This window comes from Mesoplodon bidens, assembly GCF_964165515.1.
Source record: "Mesoplodon bidens genome assembly, chromosome: Y".
In the NCBI taxonomy this organism is placed as follows: Eukaryota; Metazoa; Chordata; class Mammalia; order Artiodactyla; family Ziphiidae; genus Mesoplodon; species Mesoplodon bidens.
This window is the reverse complement of record NC_138180.1, coordinates 34,986,352-35,006,885: the sequence shown is the minus strand read 5'-3', so window position 1 is coordinate 35,006,885 and position 20,534 is coordinate 34,986,352.

The window sequence follows — 20,534 nt, the reverse complement described above, 5'->3', positions numbered from 1 at the left end:
GAAGAAACGTCTCTTTAGATCTTCTGCCCATTTTTGTATTGGGTTGTTTGTTTTATTAATATTAAGCTGCATGAGCTGTTTATATATATTGGAGATTAAACCTTTGTCCATTGATTCGTTTGTGAACGTGTTTGCCCATTCTGAGGGTTGCCTTTTTCCATTCCCGTTTTTTTAACAAAGAAAGAAAGAAAGCAAAAGAAGCAGAACACTAATGTGCGTGAAATATGCCTCTTGAAACTGTCGTTTTGAAATATGGACGTCTTTTGAATTTTTTGGTCGATATATGACCCCAGGATTTGTTTTCAGGGCAGGTGTCATTTACAGGCCTGTAATGATTTGGAATATCCACTGACCATTAGCGCTGGGATTAAAGCTGCTGTTGTGTGAAACGGCCACAAGGTGGCAGCAGTTCTCCCTTACCAAATCTGGTTACTAGGGCCGCAGAGCCTCAATGGAAGTCGCGTTCTAGATAGGAATGTAGAACGGAATGTGCCAGGAGAAAGCCCCTCAAGTTTGTCTCACTACTTCTTGTTCGTGTTTTTAATTTAATTTTTTATTTTTTATTACAGCAAGTTTGAGTACAACGTTTAGCTTGTTGTAGGTGTGCAAGAGGTGGTTCTTTTACACATATACATATGTCTGTTCTCCCTGGGATCCTTTTCCCATGTACGTTATGACAGAATGTTGAGTAGTCTTCTCTTGGTACTCCGTAGGTCTTTGGTGATTATATACGTCTACTGTGTTTTTATATGTCTGTTAACCCCAATATCGTAATGAATTCAATCCTCACACCTTTCCTTTGGTGAACCATAAGTTTGTTTAATGAATCTGTGATTGCCCTTCTCCGTGGAAATATCTGCCCTGGTATCAATTTATAGGTAACACCTATAAGTGATATGATATGATATGTGTCTTTCACTTTCTGACTTACTCCAAGTCACGTGATTACCTCAAGACTCATCTACGGTGCTGCAAATGGCATTGTGTCCTTTTTTTCCTTGGCGAATATTCTGTCTTAGCGAGGTCCATTTTCTGCAATGTGATTCCCTGAGGGCTGAGGATTAGCTGACCTGGGCAGCCTGACCCTGCCGGCAAGCCCTCCCCAGGTGTGCCTGGGTTGAGGTCAATATAAACAGCACTCCAGGCAGCAATAGCCCCTGCATCTGTGCCTGACTCCATATTCTCTGCACCATCAGCAGTCTCGGGGCTGTGCTGGTGGGAGGGTGTGAGGGTCCACGGCTTTGTGGGTGGCCCGGTGTGAGTGGGGCTCTGCTGGATTTTCGGCAGGAGTTGCCAGGCTGCCACCTGTAAAGAAGAGGATTTGTCACCCAGAACTTCCACTGGAATATCTCTCCGGGCTGAGGTGAGGAAGGAAAAAAGGAGTGGGGGACGGGACAGGAGGGGTATCTCAGGCAGGGCAATGGAAAGCTTCCAGAAGAGCGCCCGTGGCCAGGACCATCCTGGCTGACCTGCAGGCACCAAGTTGCCCTGCGTGCTGTCGCTGGTGTGCCTCCACGGCCCTTCCTCTAGGCTTTCAAGCCCTTGTACATATTCAGGTGTTTCACCTGGGAAGGGTGGGAACAGTTCAGCAGCAGCTGGCCTGGGGCTCAGCTCACGTTTACTCACAGAGGCCTCGGCACGGTCCCCCAGCTTTGCAATAAGGACGCTCCTTGCGTGGGCGGGCGGGACTGCTGGCTGTATGGGAGATGATTCCCCACCTCTGACCAATTTCAGAATTGTTTACCACTGCAGCAAGTGCCTTGGTAGTGTTTTCCTCTGTATAACTGTTAGGTTCAGGTTTTTTTTTCTTTTTTGGTTCAAGTTAGATATTATTCCTCTTTTATGTATTTATGGATATAAGCATGGAAATAATTCATTCTTATAAATACATCAGTGTGAATGGAAGAACTTTTTTTTCTGTATTATTTTTACATTTTATTTTTAAAAAATTTGAAATTTAATTTTATTCATTTTTTTACAGTAGTTTATTATTAGTTATCTATTTTATGCATAAACATGTATACAGGCCAATCCCAATCTCCCAACTCATCCCACAACCACCACACCATGGCTTCCCCCACTTTGTGTCCATACGTTTGTTCTCTACTTCTGTGTCTCTATTTCTGCCCTGCAAACCAGTTCATCTGTACCATTTTTCTAGGTTCCACATATAGGCCTTAATATACAATATTTGTTTTTCTCTTTCTGACTTACTTCACTCTGCATGACAGTCTCTAGATCCATCAACTTCTCTACAAATGACCCAGTTTCATTCCTTTTTATGGCTGAGTAATATTCCATTTTATATATGTACCACATCTTTATCCATTCGTCTGTCTGTGGCCATTTAGGTTGCTTCCATTACCTGGCTATTGTAAATAGTGCTGCAATGAACATTGTGGTGAATGTGTCTTTGTGATTTATGGTTTTCTCTGGGTATATGCCCAGAAGTGGGATTGCTGGATCCTATGGTAATTCTCTTTTTAGTTTTTTAAAGGAACCTCCATACTGTTCTCCATAGTGACTGTATCAATTTACATTCCCACCAATAGCGGAAGAGGGTTCCTTTTGTCCACACCCTCCCCAGAATTTGTTGTTTGTAGATTATCTGATGATGCCGATTCTAACAGGTGTGAGGTCTTACCTCATTGTAGTTTTGATTTGCATTTCTCTAATAATTAGTGATGTTGAGCAGCTTTTCATGTGCGTCTTGGCCATCTCTCTGTCTTCTTTGAAGAAACGTCTCTTTAGATCTTCTGCCCATTTTTGTATTGGGTTGTTTGTTTTATTAATATTAAGCTGCATGAGCTGTTTATATATATTGGAGATTAAACCTTTGTCCATTGATACGTTTGTGAACGTTTTACCCCATTCTGAGGGTTGCCTTTTTCCATTCCCGTATTTTTAACAAAGAAAGAAAGCAAGCAAAAGAAGCAGAACACTAATGTGCGTGAAATATGCCTCTTGAAACTGTCGTTTTGAAATATGGACGTCTTTTGAATTTTTTGGTCGATATATGACCCCTAGGATTTGTTTTCAGGGCAGGTGTCATTTACAGGCCTGTAATGATTTGGAATATCCACTGATCATTAGCGCTGGGATTAAAGCTGCTGTTGTGTGAAACGGCCACAAGGTGGCAGCAGTTCTCCCTTACCAAATCTGGTTACTAGGGCAGCAGAGCCTCAATGAAAGTCGCGTTCTAGATTGGAATGTAGAACGGAATGTGCCAGGAGAAAGCCCCTCAAGTTTGTCTCACTACTTCTTGTTCGTGTTTTTAATTTAATTTTTTATTTTTTATTACAGCAAGTTTGAGTACAACGTTTAGCTTGTTGTAGGTGTGCAAGAGGTGGTTCTTTTACACATATACATATGTCTGTACTTCCTGGGAACCTTTTCCCATGTACGTTATGACAGAATGTTGAGTAGTCTTCTCTTGGTACTCCGTAGGTCTTTGGTGATTATATACTTCTACTGTGTTTGTATATGTCTGTTAACCCCAATATCGTAATGAATTCAATCCTCACACCTTTCCTTTGGTGAACCATAAGTTTGTTTAATGAATCTGTGATTGCCCTTCTCCGTGGAAATATCTGCCCTGGTATCAATTTATAGGTAACACCTATAAGTGATATGATATGATATGTGTCTTTCACTTTCTGACTTACTCCAAGTCACGTGATTACCTCTAGACTCATCTACGGTGCTGCAAATGGCATTGTGTACTTTTTTCCCTTGGCGAATATTCTGTCTTAGCGAGGTCCATTTTCTGCAATGTGAATCCCTGAGGGCTGAGGATTAGCTGACCTGGGCAGCCTGACCCTGCCGGCAAGCCCTCCCCAGGTGTGCCTGTGTTGAGGGCAATATAAACAGCACTCCAGGCAGCAATAGCCCCTGCAGCTGTGCCTGACTCCATATTCTCTGCACCATCAGCAGTCTCGGGGCTGTGCTGGTGGGAAGTTGTGAGGGTCCACGGCTGTGTGGTTGGTCGGGTGTGAGTGGGGCTCTGCTGGATTTTCGGCAGGAGTTGCCAGGCTGCCACCTGTAAACAAGAGGATGTGTCACCCATAACTTCCACTGGAATATCTCTCCGGGCTGAGGTGAGGAAGGAAAAAAAGGAGTGGGGGCCGTGACAGGAGGGGTATCTCAGGCAGGGCAATTGAAAGCTTCCAGAAGAGCGCCCGAGGCCAGGACCATCCTGGCTGACCTGCAGGCACCAAGTTGGCCTGCGTGCTGTCGTTGGTGTGGCTCCACAGCCTTTCCTCTAGGCTTTCAAGCCCTTGTACATATTCAGGTGTTTCACCTGGGAAGGGTGGGAACAGTTGAGCAGCAGCTGGCCTGGGGCTCAGCTCACGTTTACTCACAGAGGCCTCGGCACGGTCCCCCAGCTTTGCAATAAGGACGCTCCTTGCGTGGGCGGGCGGGGTTGCTGGCTGTATGGGAGATGATTCCCCACCTCTGACCAATTTCAGAATTTTTTACCACTGGAGCAAGTGCCTTGGTCGTGTTTTCCTCTGTATAACTGTTAGGTTCATTTTTTTTTTCTTTTTTGGTTCAAGTTAGATTTTATTCCTCTTTTATGTATTTATGGGTATAAGCATGGAAATAATTCATTCTTATAAATACATCAGTGTGAATGGAAGAACTTTTTTTTCTGTATTATTTTTACATTTTATTTTTAAAAAATTTGAAATTTAATTTTATTTATTTTTTTATACAGTAGGTTATTATTAGTTATCTATTTTATGCATAAACATGTATACAGGTCAATCCCAATCTCCCAACTCATCCCACCACCACCACCCCATGGCTTCCCCCACTTTGTGTCCATACGTTTGTTCTCTACCTCTGTGTCTCTATTTCTGCCCTGCAAACCAGTTCATCTGTACCATTTTTCTAGGTTCCACATATAGGCATTAATATACAATATTTGTTTTTCTCTTTCTGACTTACTTCACTCTGCATGACAGTCTCTAGATCCATCAACTTCTCTACAAATGACCGTTTCATTCCTTTTTATGGCTGAGTAATATTCCATTTTATATATGTACCACATCTTTATCCATTCGTCTGTCTGTGGCCATTTAGGTTGCTTCCATTACCTGGCTATTGTAAATAGTGCTGCAATGAACATTGTGGTGAATGTGTCTTTGTGATTTATGGTTTTCTCTGGGTATATGCCGAGAAGTGGGATTGCTGGATCCTATGGTAATTCTCTTTTTAGTTTTTTAAAGGAACCTCCATACTGTTCTCCATAGTGACTGTATCAATTTACATTCCCACCAATAGCGGAAGAGGGTTCCTTTTGTCCACACACTCCCCAGAATTTGTTGTTTGTACATTATCTGATGATGCCGATTCTAACAGGTGTGAGGTCTTACCTCATTGTAGTTTTGATTTGCATTTCTCTAATAATTAGTGATGTTGAGCAGCTTTTCATGTGCGTCTTGGCCATCTCTGTGTCTTCTTTGAAGAAACGTCTCTTTAGATCTTCTGCCCATTTTTGTATTGGGTTGTTTGTTTTATTAATATTAAGCTGCATGAGCTGTTTATATATATTGGAGATTAAACCTTTGTCCATTGATTCGTTTGTGAACGTTTTCGCCCATTCTGAGGGTTGCCTTTTTCCATTCCCGTTTTTTTAACAAAGAAAGAAAGAAAGCAAAAGAAGCAGAACACTAATGTGCGTGAAATATGCCTCTTGAAACTGTCGTTTTGAAATATGGACGTCTTTTGAATTTTTTGGTCGATATATGACCCCAGGATTTGTTTTCAGGGCAGGTGTCATTTACAGGCCTGTAATGATTTGGAATATCCACTGATCATTAGCGCTGGGATTAAAGCTGCTGTTGTGTGAAACGGCCACAAGGTGGCAGCAGTTCTCCCTTACCAAATCTGGTTACTAGGGCAGCAGAGCCTCAATGGAAGTCGCGTTCTAGATTGGAATGTAGAACGGAATGTGCCAGGAGAAAGCCCCTCAAGTTTGTCTCACTACTTCTTGTTCGTGTTTTTAATTTAATTTTTTATTTTTTATTACAGCAAGTTTGAGTACAACGTTTAGCTTGTTGTAGGTGTGCAAGAGGTGGTTCTTTTACACATATACATATGTCTGTTCTTCCTGGGATCCTTTTCCCATGTACGTTATGACAGAATGTTGAGTAGTCTTCTCTTGGTACTCCGTAGGTCTTTGGTGATTATATACGTCTACTGTGTTTGTATATGTCTGTTAACCCCAATATCGTAATGAATTCAATCCTCACACCTTTCCTTTGGTGAACCATAAGTTTGTTTAATGAATCTGTGATTGCCCTTCTCCGTGGAAATATCTGCCCTGGTATCAATTTATAGGTAACACCTATAAGTGATATGATATGATATGTGTCTTTCACTTTCTGACTTACTCCAAGTCACGTGATTACCTCTAGACTCATCTACGGTGCTGCAAATGGCATTGTGTCCTTTTTTTCCTTGGCGAATATTCTGTCTTAGCGAGGTCCATTTTCTGCAATGTGATTCCCTGAGGGCTGAGGATTAGCTGACCTGGGCAGCCTGACCCTGCCGGCAAGCCCTCCCCAGGTGTGCCTGGGTTGAGTTCAATATAAACAGCACTCCAGGCAGCAATAGCCCCTGCAGCTGTGCCTGACTCCATATTCTCTGCACCATCAGCAGTCTCGGGGCTGTGCTGGTGGGAGGGTGTGAGGGTCCACGGCTTTGTGGGTGGCCCGGTGTGAGTGGGGCTCTGCTGGATTTTCGGCAGGACATGCCAGGCTGCCACCTGTAAAGAAGAGGATGTGTCACCCATAACTTCCACTGGAATATCTCTCCGGGCTGAGGTGAGGAAGGAAAAAAGGAGTGGGGGACGGGACAGGAGGGGTATCTCAGGCAGGGCAATGGAAAGCTTCCAGAAGAGCGCCCGTGGCCAGGACCATCCTGGCTGACCTGCAGGCACCAAGTTGGCCTGCGTGCTGTCGCTGATGTGCCTCCACGGCCCTTCCTCTAGGCTTTCAAGCCCTTGTACATATTCAGGTGTTTCACCTGGGAAGGGTGGGAACAGTTCAGCAGCAGCTGGCCTGGGGCTCAGCTCACGTTTACTCACAGAGGCCTCGACACGGTCCACCAGCTTTGCAATAATGACGCTCCTTGCGTGGGCGGGCGGGGCTGCTGGCTGTATGGGAGATGATTCCCCACCTCTGACCAATTTCAGAATTGTTTACCACTGGAGCAAGTGCCTTGGTCGTGTTTTCCTCTGTATAACTGTTAGGTTCAGTTTTTTTTTTCTTTTTTGGTTCAAGTTAGATTTTATTCCTCTTTTATGTATTTATGGATATAAGCATGGAAATAATTCATTCTTATAAATACATCAGTGTGAATGGAAGAACATTTTTTTCTGTTTTATTTTTACATTTTATTTTTAAAAATTTTGAAATTTAATTTTATTTATTTTTTTTATACAGTAGGTTATTATTAGTTATCTATTTTATGTATAAACATGTATACAGGTCAATCCCAATCTCCCAACTCATCCCACCACCACCACCCCATGGCTTCCCCCACTTTGTGTCCATACGTTTGTTCTCTACCTCTGTGTCTCTATTTCTGCCCTGCAAACCAGTTCATCTGTACCATTTTTCTAGGTTCCACATATAGGCCTTAATATACAATATTTGTTTTTCTCTTTCTGACTTACTTCACTCTGCATGACAGTCTCTAGATCCATCAACTTCTCTACAAATGACCCAGTTTCATTCCTTTTTATGGCTGAGTAATATTCCATTTTATATATGTACCACATCTTTATCCATTCGTCTGTCTGTGGCCATTTAGGTTGCTTCCATTACCTGGCTATTGTAAATAGTGCTGCAATGAACATTGTGGTGAATGTGTCTTTGTGATTTATGGTTTTCTCTGGGTATATGCCCAGAAGTGGGATTGCTGGATCCTATGGTAATTCTCTTTTTAGTTTTTTAAAGGAACCTCCATACTGTTCTCCATAGTGACTGTATCAATTTACATTCCCACCAATAGCGGAAGAGGGTTCCTTTTGTCCACACCCTCCCCAGAATTTGTTGTTTGTAGATTATCTGATGATGCCGATTCTAACAGGTGTGAGGTCTTAACTCATTGTAGTTTTGATTTGCATTTCTCTAATAATTAGTGATGTTGAGCAGCTTTTCATGTGCGTCTTGGGCATCTCTGTGTCTTCTTTGAAGAAACGTCTCTTTAGATCTTCTGCCCATTTTTGTATTGGGTTGTTTGTTTTATTAACATTAAGCTGCATGAGCTGTTTATATATATTGGAGATTAAACCTCTGTCCATTGATTCGTTTGTGAACGTTTTCGCCCATTCTGAGGGTTGCCTTTTTCCATTCCCGTTTTTTTAACAAAGAAAGAAAGAAAGCAAAAGAAGCAGAACACTAATGTGCGTGAAATATGCCTCTTGAAACTGTCGTTTTGAAATATGGACGTCTTTTGAATTTTTTGGTCGATATATGACCCCAGGATTTGTTTTCAGGGCAGGTGTCATTTACAGGCCTGTAATGATTTGGAATATCCACTGACCATTAGCGCTGGAATTAAAGCTGCTGTTGTGTGAAACGGCCACAAGGTGGCAGCAGTTCTCCCTTACCAAATCTGGTTACTAGGGCAGCAGAGCCTCAATGGTAGTCACGTTCTAGATTGGAATGTAGAACGGAATGTGCCAGGAGAAAGCCCCTCAAGTTTGTCTCACTACTTCTTGTTCGTGTTTTTAATTTAATTTTTTATTTTTTATTACAGCAAGTTTGAGTACAACGTTTAGCTTGTTGTAGGTGTGCAAGAGGTGGTTCTTTTACACATATACATATGTCTGTTCTCCCTGGGATCCTTTTCCCATGTACGTTATGACAGAATGTTGAGTAGTCTTCTCTTGGTACTCCGTAGGTCTTTGGTGATTATATACGTCTACTGTGTTTGTATATATATGTCTGTTAACCCCAATATCGTAATGAATTCAATCCTCACACCTTTCCTTTGGTGAACCATAAGTTTGTTTAATGAATCTGTGATTGCCCTTCTCCGTGGAAATATCTGCCCTGGTATCAATTTATAGGTAACACCTATAAGTGATATGATATGATATGTTTGTTTCACTTTCTGACTTACTCCAAGTCACGTGATTACCTCTAGACTCATCTACGGTGCTGCAACTGGCATTGTGTCCTTTTTTTCCTTGGCCAATATTGTCTCTTAGCGAGGTCCATTTTCTGCAATATGATTCCCTGAGGGCTGGGGATTAGCTGACCTGGGCAGCCTGACCCTGCCGGCAAGCCCTCCCCAGGTGTGCCTGGGTTGAGGTCAATACAAACAGCACTTCAGGCAGCAATAGCCCCTGCAGCTGTGCCTGACTCCATATTCTCTGCACCATCAGAAGTCTCGGGGCTGTGCTGGTGGGAGGGAGTGAGGGTTCACGTCTTTGTTGGTGGCCCGGTGTGAGTGGGGCTCTGCTGGATTTTCGGCAGGAGTTGCCAGGCTGCCACCTGTAAAGAAAAGGATGTGTCACCCATAACTTGCACTGGAATATCTCACCGGGCTGAGGTGAGGAAGGAAAAAAAGGAGTGGGGGCCGGGACAGGAGGGGTATCTCAGGCAGGGCAATGGAAAGCTTCCAGAAGAGCGCCCGTGGCCAGGACCATCCTGGCTGACCTGCAGGCACCAAGTTGGCCTGCGTGCTGTCGCTGGTGTGCCTCCACGGCCCTTCATCTAGGCTTTCAAGCCCTTGTACATATTCAGGTGTTTCACCTGGGAAGGGTGGGAACAGTTCAGCAGCAGCTGGCCTGGGGCTCAGCTCACGTTTACTCACAGAGGCCTCGGCACGGTCCCCCAGCTTTGCAATAAGGACGCTCCTTGCGTGGGCGGGCGGTGCTGCTGGCTGTATGGGAGATGATTCCCCACCTCTGACCAATTTCAGAATTGTTTACCACTGGAACAAGTGCCTTGGTAGTGTTTTCCTCTGTATAACTGTTAGGTTCAGTTTTTTTTTTTTTTTTGGTTCATGTTAGATTTTATTCCTCTTTTATGTATTTATGGATATAAGCATGGAAATAATTCATTCTTATAAATACATCAGTGTTAATGGAAGAACTTTTTTTTCTGTATTATTTTTACATTTTATTTTTAAAAAATTTGAAATTTAATTTTATTTATTTTTTTATACAGTAGGTTATTATTAGTTATCTATTTTATGCATAAACATGTATACAGGCCAATCCCAATCTCCCAACTCATCCCACCACAACCACCCCATGGCTTCCCCCACTTTGTGTCCATACGTTTGTTCTCTACCTCTGTGTCTCTATTTCTGCCATGCAAACCAGTTTATCTTTACCATTTTTCTAGGTTCCACATATAGGCATTAATATACAATATTTGATTTTCTCTTTCTGATTATTTCACTCTGCATGACAGTCTCTAGATCCATCAACTTCTCTACAAATGACCGTTTCATTCCTTTTTATGGCTGAGTAATATTCCATTTTATATATGTACCACATCTTTATCCATTCGTCTGTCTGTTGCCATTTAGGTTGCTTCCATTACCTGGCTATTGTAAATAGTGCTGCAATGAACATTGTGGTGAATGTGTCTTTGTGATTTATGGTTTTCTCTGGGTATATGCCCAGAAGTGGGATTGCTGGATCCTATGGTAATTCTCTTTTTAGTTTTTTAAAGGAACCTCCATACTGTTCTCCATAGTGACTGTATCAATTTACATTCCCACCAATAGCGGAAGAGGGTTCCTTTTGTCCACACCCTCCCCAGAATTTGTTGTTTGTAGATTATCTGATGATGCCGATTCTAACAGGTGTGAGGTCTTACCTCATTGTAGTTTTGATTTGCATTTCTCTAATAATTAGTGATGTTGAGCAGCTTTTCATGTGCGTCTTGGCCATCTCTGTGTCTTCTTTGAAGAAACGTCTCTTTAGATCTTCTGCCCATTTTTGTATTGGGTTGTTTGTTTTATTAATATTAAGCTGCATGAGCTGTTTATATATATTGGAGATTAAACCTTTGTCCAAAGATTCGTTTGTGAACGTTTTCGCCCATTCTGAGGTTTGCCTTTTTCCATTCCCGTTTTTTTAACAAAGAAAGAAAGAAAGCAAAAGAAGCAGAACACTAATGTGCGTGAAATATGCCTCTTGAAACTGTCGTTTTGAAATATGGACGTCTTTTGAATTTTTTGGTCGATATATGACCCCAGGATTTGTTTTCAGGGCAGGTGTCATTTACAGGCCTGTAATGATTTGGAATATCCACTGACCATTAGCGCTGGGATTAAAGCTGCTGTTGTGTGAAACGGCCACAAGGTGGCAGCAGTTCTCCCTTACCAAATCTGGTTACTAGGGCAGCAGAGCCTCAATGGAAGAAGCGTTCTAGATTGGAATGTAGAACGGAATGTGCCAGGAGAAAGCCCCTCAAGTTTGTCTCACTACTTCTTGTTCGTGTTTTTAATTTAATTTTTTATTTTTTATTACAGCAAGTTTGAGTACAACGTTTAGCTTGTTGTTGGTGTGCAAGAGGTGGTTCTTTTACACATATACATATGTCTGTTCTTCCTGGGAACCATTTCCCATGTACGTTATGAGAGAATGTTGAGTAGTCTTCTTTTGGTACTCCGTAGGTCTTTGGTGATTATATACTTCTACTGTGTTTTTATATGTCTGTTAACCCCAATATCGTAATGAATTCAATCCTCACACCTTTCCTTTGGTGAACCATAAGTTTGTTTAATGAATCTGTGATTGCCCTTCTCCGTGGAAATATCTGCCCTGGTATCAATTTATAGGTAACACCTATAAGTGATATGATATGATATGTGTCTTTCACTTTCTGACTTACTCCAAGTCACGTGATTACCTCTAGACTCATCTACGGTGCTGCAAATGGCATTGTGTCCTTTTTTTCCTTGGCCAATATTCTCTCTTAGCGAGGTCCATTTTCTGCAATGTGATTCCCTGAGGGCTGAGGATTAGCTGACCTGGGCAGCCTGACCCTGCCGGCAAGCCCTCCCCAGGTGTGCCTGGGTTGAGTTCAATATAAACAGCACTCCAGGCAGCAATAGCCCCTGCATCTGTGCCTGACTCCATATTCTCTGCACCATCAGCAGTCTCGGGGCTGTGCTGGTGGGAGGGTGTGAGGGTCCACGGCTTTGTGGGTGGCCCGGTGTGAGTGGGGCTCTGCTGGATTTTCGGCAGGAGTTGCCAGGCTGCCACCTGTAAAGAAGAGGATGTGTCACCCATAACTTCCACTGGAATATCTCTCCGGGCTGAGGTGAGGAAGGAAAAAAAGGAGTGGGGGCCGAGACAGGAGGGGTATCTCAGGCAGGGCAATGGAAAGCTTCCAGAAGAGCGCCCGTGGCCAGGACCATCCTGGCTGACCTGCAGGCACCAAGTTGGCCTGCGTGCTGTCGCTGGTGTGGCTCCACGGCCCTTCCTCTAGGCTTTCAAGCCCTTGTACATATTCAGGTGTTTCACCTGGGAAGGGTGGGAACAGTTCAGCAGCAGCTGGCCTGGGGCTCAGCTCACGATTACTCACAGAGGCCTCGGCACGGTCCCACAGCTTTGCAATAAGGACGCTCTTTGCGTGGGCGGGCGGGGCTGCTGGCTGTATGGGAGATGATTCCCCACCTCTGACCAATTTCAGAATTGTTTACCACTGGAGCAAGTGCCTTGGTAGTGTTTTCCTCTGTATAACTGTTAGGTTCAGTTTTTTTTTTTTTTTGGTTCAAGTTAGATTTTATTCCTCTTTTATGTATTTATGGATATAAGCATGGAAATAATTCATTCTTATAAATACATCAGTGTGAATGGAAGAACTTTTTTTTCTGTTTTATTTTTACATTTTATTTTTAAAAATTTTGAAATTTAATTTTATTTATTTTTTTTATACAGTAGGTTATTATTAGTTATCTATTTTATGCATAAACATGTATAAAGGTCAATCCCAATCTCCCAACTCATCCCACCACCACCACCCCATGGCTTCCTCCACTTTGTGTCCATACGTTTGTTCTCTACCTCTGTGTCTCTATTTCTGCCCTGCAAACCAGTTCATCTGTACCATTTTTCTAGGTTCCACATATAGGCATTAATATACAATATTTGTTTTTCTCTTTCTGACTTACTTCACTCTGCATGACAGTCTCTAGATCCATCAACTTCTCTACAAATGACCGTTTCATTCCTTTTTATGGCTCAGTAATATTCCTTTTTATATATGTACCACATCTTTATCCATTCGTCTGTCTGTTGCCATTTAGGTTGCTTCCATTACCTGGCAATTGTAAATAGTGTTGCAATGAACATTGTGGTGAATGTGTCTTTGTGATTTATGGTTTTCTCTGGGTATATGCCCAGAAGTGGGATTGCTGGAACCTGTGGTAATTCTCTTTTTAGTTTTTTAAAGGAACCTCCATACTGTTCTCCATAGTGACTGTATCAATTTACATTCCCACCAATAGCGGAAGAGGGTTCCTTTTGTCCACACCCTCCCCAGAATTTGTTGTTTGTAGATTATCTGATGATGCCGATTCTAACAGGTGTGAGGTCTTACCTCATTGTAGTTTTGATTTGCATTTCTCTAATAATTAGTGATGTTGAGCAGCTTTTCATGTGCGTCTTGGCCATCTCTGTGTCTTCTTTGAAGAAACGTCTCTTTAGATCTTCTGCCCATTTTTGTATTGGGTTCTTTGTTTTATTAATATTAAGCTGCATGAGATGTTTATATATATTGGAGATTAAACCTTTGTCCATTGATTCGTTTGTGAACGTTTTCGCCCATTCTGAGGGTTGCCTTTTTCCATTCCCGTTTTTTTAACAAAGAAAGAAAGAAAGCAAAAGAAGCAGAACACTAATGTGCGTGAAATATGCCTCTTGAAACTGTCGTTTTGAAATATGGACGTCTTTTGAATTTTTTGGTCGGTATATGACCCCAGGATTTGTTTTCAGGGCAGGTGTCATTTACAGGCCTGTAATGATTTTGAATATCCACTGACCATTAGCGCTGGGATTAAAGCTGCTGTTGTGTGAAACGGCCACAAGGTGGCAGCAGTTCTCCCTTACCAAATCTGGTTACTAGGGCAGCAGAGCCTCAATGGAAGAAGCGTTCTAGATTGGAATGTAGAACGGAATGTGCCAGGAGAAAGCCCCTCAAGTTTATCTCACTACTTCTTGTTCGTGTTTTTAATTTAATTTTTTATTTTTTATTACAGCAAGTTTGAGTACAACGTTTAGCTTGTTGTTGGTGTGCAAGAGGTGGTTCTTTTACACATATACATATGTCTGTTCTTCCTGGGAACCATTTCCCATGTACGTTATGACAGAATGTTGAGTAGTCTTCTTTTGGTACTCCATAGGTCTTTGGTGATTATATACTTCTACTGTGTTTTTATATGGCTGTTAACCCCAATATCGTAATGAATTCAATCCTCACACCTTTCCTTTGGTGAACCATAAGTTTGTTTAATGAATCTGTGATTGCCCTTCTCCGTGGAAATATCTGCCCTGGTATCAATTTATAGGTAACACCTATAAGTGATATGATATGATATGTGTCTTTCACTTTCTGACTTACTCCAAGTCACGTGATTACCTCTAGACTCATCTACGGTGCTGCAAATGGCATTGTGTCCTTTTTTTCCTTGGCGAATATTCTGTCTTAGCGAGGTCCATTTTCTGCAATGTGATTCCCTGAGGGCTGAGGATTAGCTGACCTGGCCAGCCTGACCCTGCCGGCAAGACCTCCCCAGGTGTGCCTGGGTTGAGGTCAATATAAACAGCACTCCAGGCAGCAATAGCCCCTGCAGCTGTGCCTGACTCCATATTCTCTGCACCATCAGCAGTCTCGGGGCTGTGCTGGTGGGAGGGTGTGAGGGTCCACGGCTTTGTGGGTGGCCCGGTGTGAGTGGGGCTCTGCTGGATTTTCGGCAGGAGTTGCCAGGCTGCCACCTGTAAAGAAGAGGATGTGTCACCCATAACTTCCACTGGAATATCTCTCCGGGCTGAGGTGAGGAAGGAAAAAAAGGAGTGGGGGACGAGACAGGAGGGGTATCTCAGGCAGGGCAATGGAAAGCTTCCAGAAGAGCGCCCGTGGCCAGGACCATCCTGGCTGACCTGCAGGCACCAAGTTGGCCTGCGTGCTGTCGCTGGTGTGGCTCCACGGCCCTTCCTCTAGGCTTTCAAGCCCTTGTACATATTCAGGTGTTTCACCTGGGAAGGGTGGGAACAGTTCAGCAGCAGCTGGCCTGGGGCTCAGCTCACGTTTACTCACAGAGGCCTCGGCACGGTCCCCCAGCTTTGCAATAAGGACGCTCCTTGCGTGGGCGGGCGGGGCTGCTGGCTGTATGGAAAATGATTCCCCACCTCTGACCAATTTCAGAATTGTTTACCACTGGAGCAAGTGCCTAGGTAGTGTTTTCCTCTGTATAACTGTTAGTTTCAGTTTTTTTTTTTTTTGGTTCAAATTAGATTTTATTCCTCTTTTATGTATTTATGGATATAAGCATTTAAATAATTCATTCTTATAAATGCATCAGTGTGAATGGAAGAACTTTTTTTTCTGTTTTATTTTTACATTTTATTTTTAAAAATTTTGAAATTTAATTTTATTTATTTTTTTTATACAGTAGGTTATTATTAGTTATCTATTTTATGCATAAACATGTATACAGGTCAATCCCAATCTCCCAACTCATCCCAACACCACCTCCCCATGGCTTCCTCCACTTTGTGTCCATACGTTTGTTCTCTACCTCTGTGTCTCTATTTCTGCCCTGCAAACCAGTTCATCTGTACCATTTTTCTAGGTTCCACATATAGGCATTAATATACAATATTTGTTTTTCTCCTTCTGACTTACTTCACTCTGCATGACAGTCTCTAGATCCATCAACTTCTCTACAAATGACCGTTTCATTCCTTTTTATGGCTGAGTAATATTCCATTTTATATATGTACCACATCTTTATCCATTCCTCTGTCTGTTGCCATTTAGGTTGCTTCCATTACCTGGCTATTGTAAATAGTGTTGCAATGAACATTGTGGTGAATGTGTCTTTGTGATTTATGGTTTTCTCTGGGTATATGCCCAGAAGTGGGATTGCTGGAACCTGTGGTAATTCTCTTTTTAGTTTTTTAAAGGAACCTCCATACTGTTCTCCATAGTGACTGTATCAATTTACATTCCCACCAATAGCGGAAGAGGGTTCCTTTTGTCCACACCCTCCCCAGAATTTGTTGTTTGTAGATTATCTGATGATGCCGATTCTAACAGGTGTGAGGGCTTACCTCATTGTAGTTTTGATTTGCATTTCTCTAATAATTAGTGATGTTGAGCAGCTTTTCATGTGCGTCTTGGCCATCTCTGTGTCTTCTTTGAAGAAACGTCTCTTTAGATCTTCTGCCCATTTTTGTATTGGGTTGTTTGTTTTATTAATATTAAGCTGCATGAGCTGTTTATATATATTGGAGATTAAACCTTTGTCCAAAGATTCGTTTGTGAACGTTTTCGCCCATTCTGAGGTTTGCCTTTTTCCATTCCCGTTTTTTTAACAAAGAAAGAAAGAAAGCAAAAGAAGCAGAACACTAATGTGCGTGAAATATGCCTCTTGAAACTGTCGTTTTGAAATATGGACGTCTTTTGAATTTTTTTGTCGATATATGACCCCAGGATTTGTTTTCAGGGCAGGTGTCATTTACAGGCCTGTAATGATTTGGAATATCCACTGACCATTAGCGCTGGGATTAAAGCTGCTGTTGTGTGAAACGGCCACAAGGTGGCAGCAGTTCTCCCTTACCAAATCTGGTTACTAGGGCAGCAGAGCCTCAATGGAAGAAGCGTTCTAGATTGGAATGTAGAACGGAATGTGCCAGGAGAAAGCCCCTCAAGTTTGTCTCACTACTTCTTGTTCGTGTTTTTAATTTAATTTTTTATTTTTTATTACAGCAAGTTTGAGTACAACGTTTAGCTTGTTGTTGGTGTGCAAGAGGTGGTTCTTTTACACATATACATATGTCTGTTCTTCCTGGGAACCATTTCCCATGTACGTTATGAGAGAATGTTGAGTAGTCTTCTTTTGGTACTCCGTAGGTCTTTGGTGATTATATACTTCTACTGTGTTTTTATATGTCTGTTAACCCCAATATCGTAATGAATTCAATCCTCACACCTTTCCTTTGGTGAACCATAAGTTTGTTTAATGAATCTGTGATTGCCCTTCTCCGTGGAAATATCTGCCCTGGTATCAATTTATAGGTAACACCTATAAGTGATATGATATGATATGTCTCTTTCACTTTCTGACTTACTCCAAGTCACGTGATTACCTCTAGACTCATCTACGGTGCTGCAAATGGCATTGTGTCCTTTTTTTCCTTGGCCAATATTCTCTCTTAGCGAGGTCCATTTTCTGCAATGTGATTCCCTGAGGGCTGAGGATTAGCTGACCTGGGCAGCCTGACCCTGCTGGCAAGCCCTCCCCAGGTGTGCCTGGGTTGAGGTCAATATAAACAGCACTCCAGGCAGCAATAGCCCCTGCATCTGTGCCTGACTCCATATTCTCTGCACCATCAGCAGTCTCGGGGCTGTGCTGGTGGGAGGGTGTGAGGGTCCACGGCTTTGTGGGTGGCCCGGTGTGAGTGGGGCTCTGCTGGATTTTCGGCAGGAGTTGCCAGGCTGCCACCTGTAAAGAAGAGGATGTGTCACCCATAACTTCCACTGGAATATCTCTCCGGGCTGAGGTGAGGAAGGAAAAAAAGGAGTGGGGGCCGAGACAGGAGGGGTATCTCAGGCAGGGCAATGGAAAGCTTCCAGAAGAGCGCCCGTGGCCAGGACCATCCTGGCTGACCTGCAGGCACCAAGTTGGCCTGCGTGCTGTCGCTGGTGTGGCTCCACGGCCCTTCCTCTAGGCTTTCAAGCCCTTGTACATATTCAGGTGTTTCACCTGGGAAGGGTGGGAACAGTTCAGCAGCAGCTGGCCTGGGGCTCAGCTCACGTTTACTCACAGAGGCCTCGGTACGGTCCCCCAGCTTTGCAATAAGGACGCTCCTTGCGTGGGCGGGCGGGGCTGCTGGCTCTATGGGAGATGATTCCCCACCTCTGACCAATTTCAGAATTGTTTACCACTGGAGAAAGTGCCTTGGTAGTGTTTTCCTCTGTATAACTGTTAGGTTCAGTTTTTTTTTTTTTTGGTTCAAGTTAGATTTTATTCCTCTTTTATGTATTTATGGATATAAGCATGGAAATAATTCATTCTTATAAATACATCAGTGTGAATGGAAGAACTTTTTTTTCTGTTTTATTTTTACATTTTATATTTAAAAAATTTGAAATTTAATTTTATTTATTTTTTTATACAGTAGGTTATTATTAGTTATCTATTTTATGCATAAACATGTATACAGATCAATCCCAATCTCCCAACTCATCCCACCACCACCACCCCATGGCTTCCCCCACTTTGTGTCCATACGTTTGTTCTCTACCTCTGTGTCTCTATTTCTGCCCTGCAAACCAGTTCATCTGTACCATTTTTCTAGGTTCCACATATAGGCCTTAATATACAATATTTGTTTTTCTCTTTCTGACTTACTTCACTCTGCATGACAGTCTCTAGATCCATCAACTTCTCTACAAATGACCGTTTCATTCCTTTCTATGGCTGAGTAATATTCCATTTTATATATGTACCACATCTTTATCCATTCGTCTGTCTGTGGCCATTTAGGTTGCTTCCATTACCTGGCTATTGTAAATAGTGCTGCAATGAACATTGTGGTGAATGTGTCTTTGTGATTTATGGTTTTCTCTGGGTATATGCCCAGAAGTGGGATTGCTGGATCCTATGGTAATTCTCTTTTTAGTTTTTTAAAGGAACCTCCATACTGTTCTCCATAGTGACTGTATCAATTTACATTCCCACCAATAGCGGAAGAGGGTTCCTTTTGTCCACACCCTCCCCAGAATTTATTGTTTGTAGATTATCTGATGATGCCGATTCTAACAGGTGTGAGGTCTTACCTCATTGTAGTTTTGATTTGCATTTCTCTAATAATTAGTGATGTTGAGCAGCTTTTCTTGTGCGTCTTGGCCATCTCTGTGTCTTCTTTGAAGAAACGTCTCTTTAGATCTTCTGCCCATTTTTGTATTGGGTTCTTTGTTTTATTAATATTAAGCTGCATGAGCTGTTTATATATATTGGAGATTAAACCTCTGTCCATTGATTCGTTTGTGAACGTTTTCGCCCATTCTGAGGGTTGCCTTTTTCCATTCCCGTTTTTTTAACAAAGAAAGAAAGAAAGCAAAAGAAGCAGAACACTAATGTGCGTGAAATATGCCTCTTGAAACTGTCGTTTTGAAATATGGACGTCTTTTGAATTTTTTGGTCGGTATATGACCCCAGGATTTGTTTTCAGGGCAGGTGTCATTTACAGGCCTGTAATGATTTTGAATATCCACTGACCATTAGCGCTGGGATTAAAGCTGCTGTTGTGTGAAACGGCCACAAGGTGGCAGCAGTTCTCCCTTACCAAATCTGGTTACTAGGGCAGCAGAGCCTCAATGGAAGAAGCGTTCTAGATTGGAATGTAGAACGGAATGTGCCAGGAGAAAGCCCCTCAAGTTTGTCTCACTACTTCTTGTTCGTGTTTTTAATTTAATTTTTTATTTTTTATTACAGCAAGTTTGAGTACAACGTTTAGCTTGTTGTTGGTGTGCAAGAGGTGGTTCTTTTACACATATACATATGTCTGTTCTTCCTGGGAACCATTTCCCATGTACGTTATGAGAGAATGTTGAGTAGTCTTCTTTTGGTACTCCGTAGGTCTTTGGTGATTATATACTTCTACTGTGTTTTTATATGTCTGTTAACCCCAATATCGTAATGAATTCAATCCTCACACCTTTCCTTTGGTGAACCATAAGTTTGTTTAATGAATCTGTGATTGCCCTTCTCCGTGGAAATATCTGCCCTGGTATCAATTTATAGGTAACACCTATAAGTGATATGATATGATATGTGTCTTTCACTTTCTGACTTACTCCAAGTCACGTGATTACCTCTAGACTCATCTACGGTGCTGCAAATGGCATTGTGTCCTTTTTTTCCTTGGCGAATATTCTGTCTTAGCGAGGTCCATTTTCTGCAATGTGATTCCCTGAGGGCTGAGGATTAGCTGACCTGGGCAGCCTGACCCTGCCGGCAAGCCCTCCCCAGGTGTGCCTGGGTTGAGTTCAATATAAACAGCACTCCAGGCAGCAATAGCCCCTGCATCTGTGCCTGACTCCATATTCTCTGCACCATCAGCAGTCTCGGGGCTGTGCTGGTGGGAGGGTGTGAGGGTCCACGGCTTTGTGGGTGGCCCGGTGTGAGTGGGGCTCTGCTGGATATTCGGCAGGAGTTGCCAGGCTGCCACCTGTAAAGAAGAGGATGTGTCACCCATAACTTCCACTGGAATATCTCTCCGGGCTGAGGTGAGGAAGGAAAAAAAGGAGTGGGGGCCGAGACAG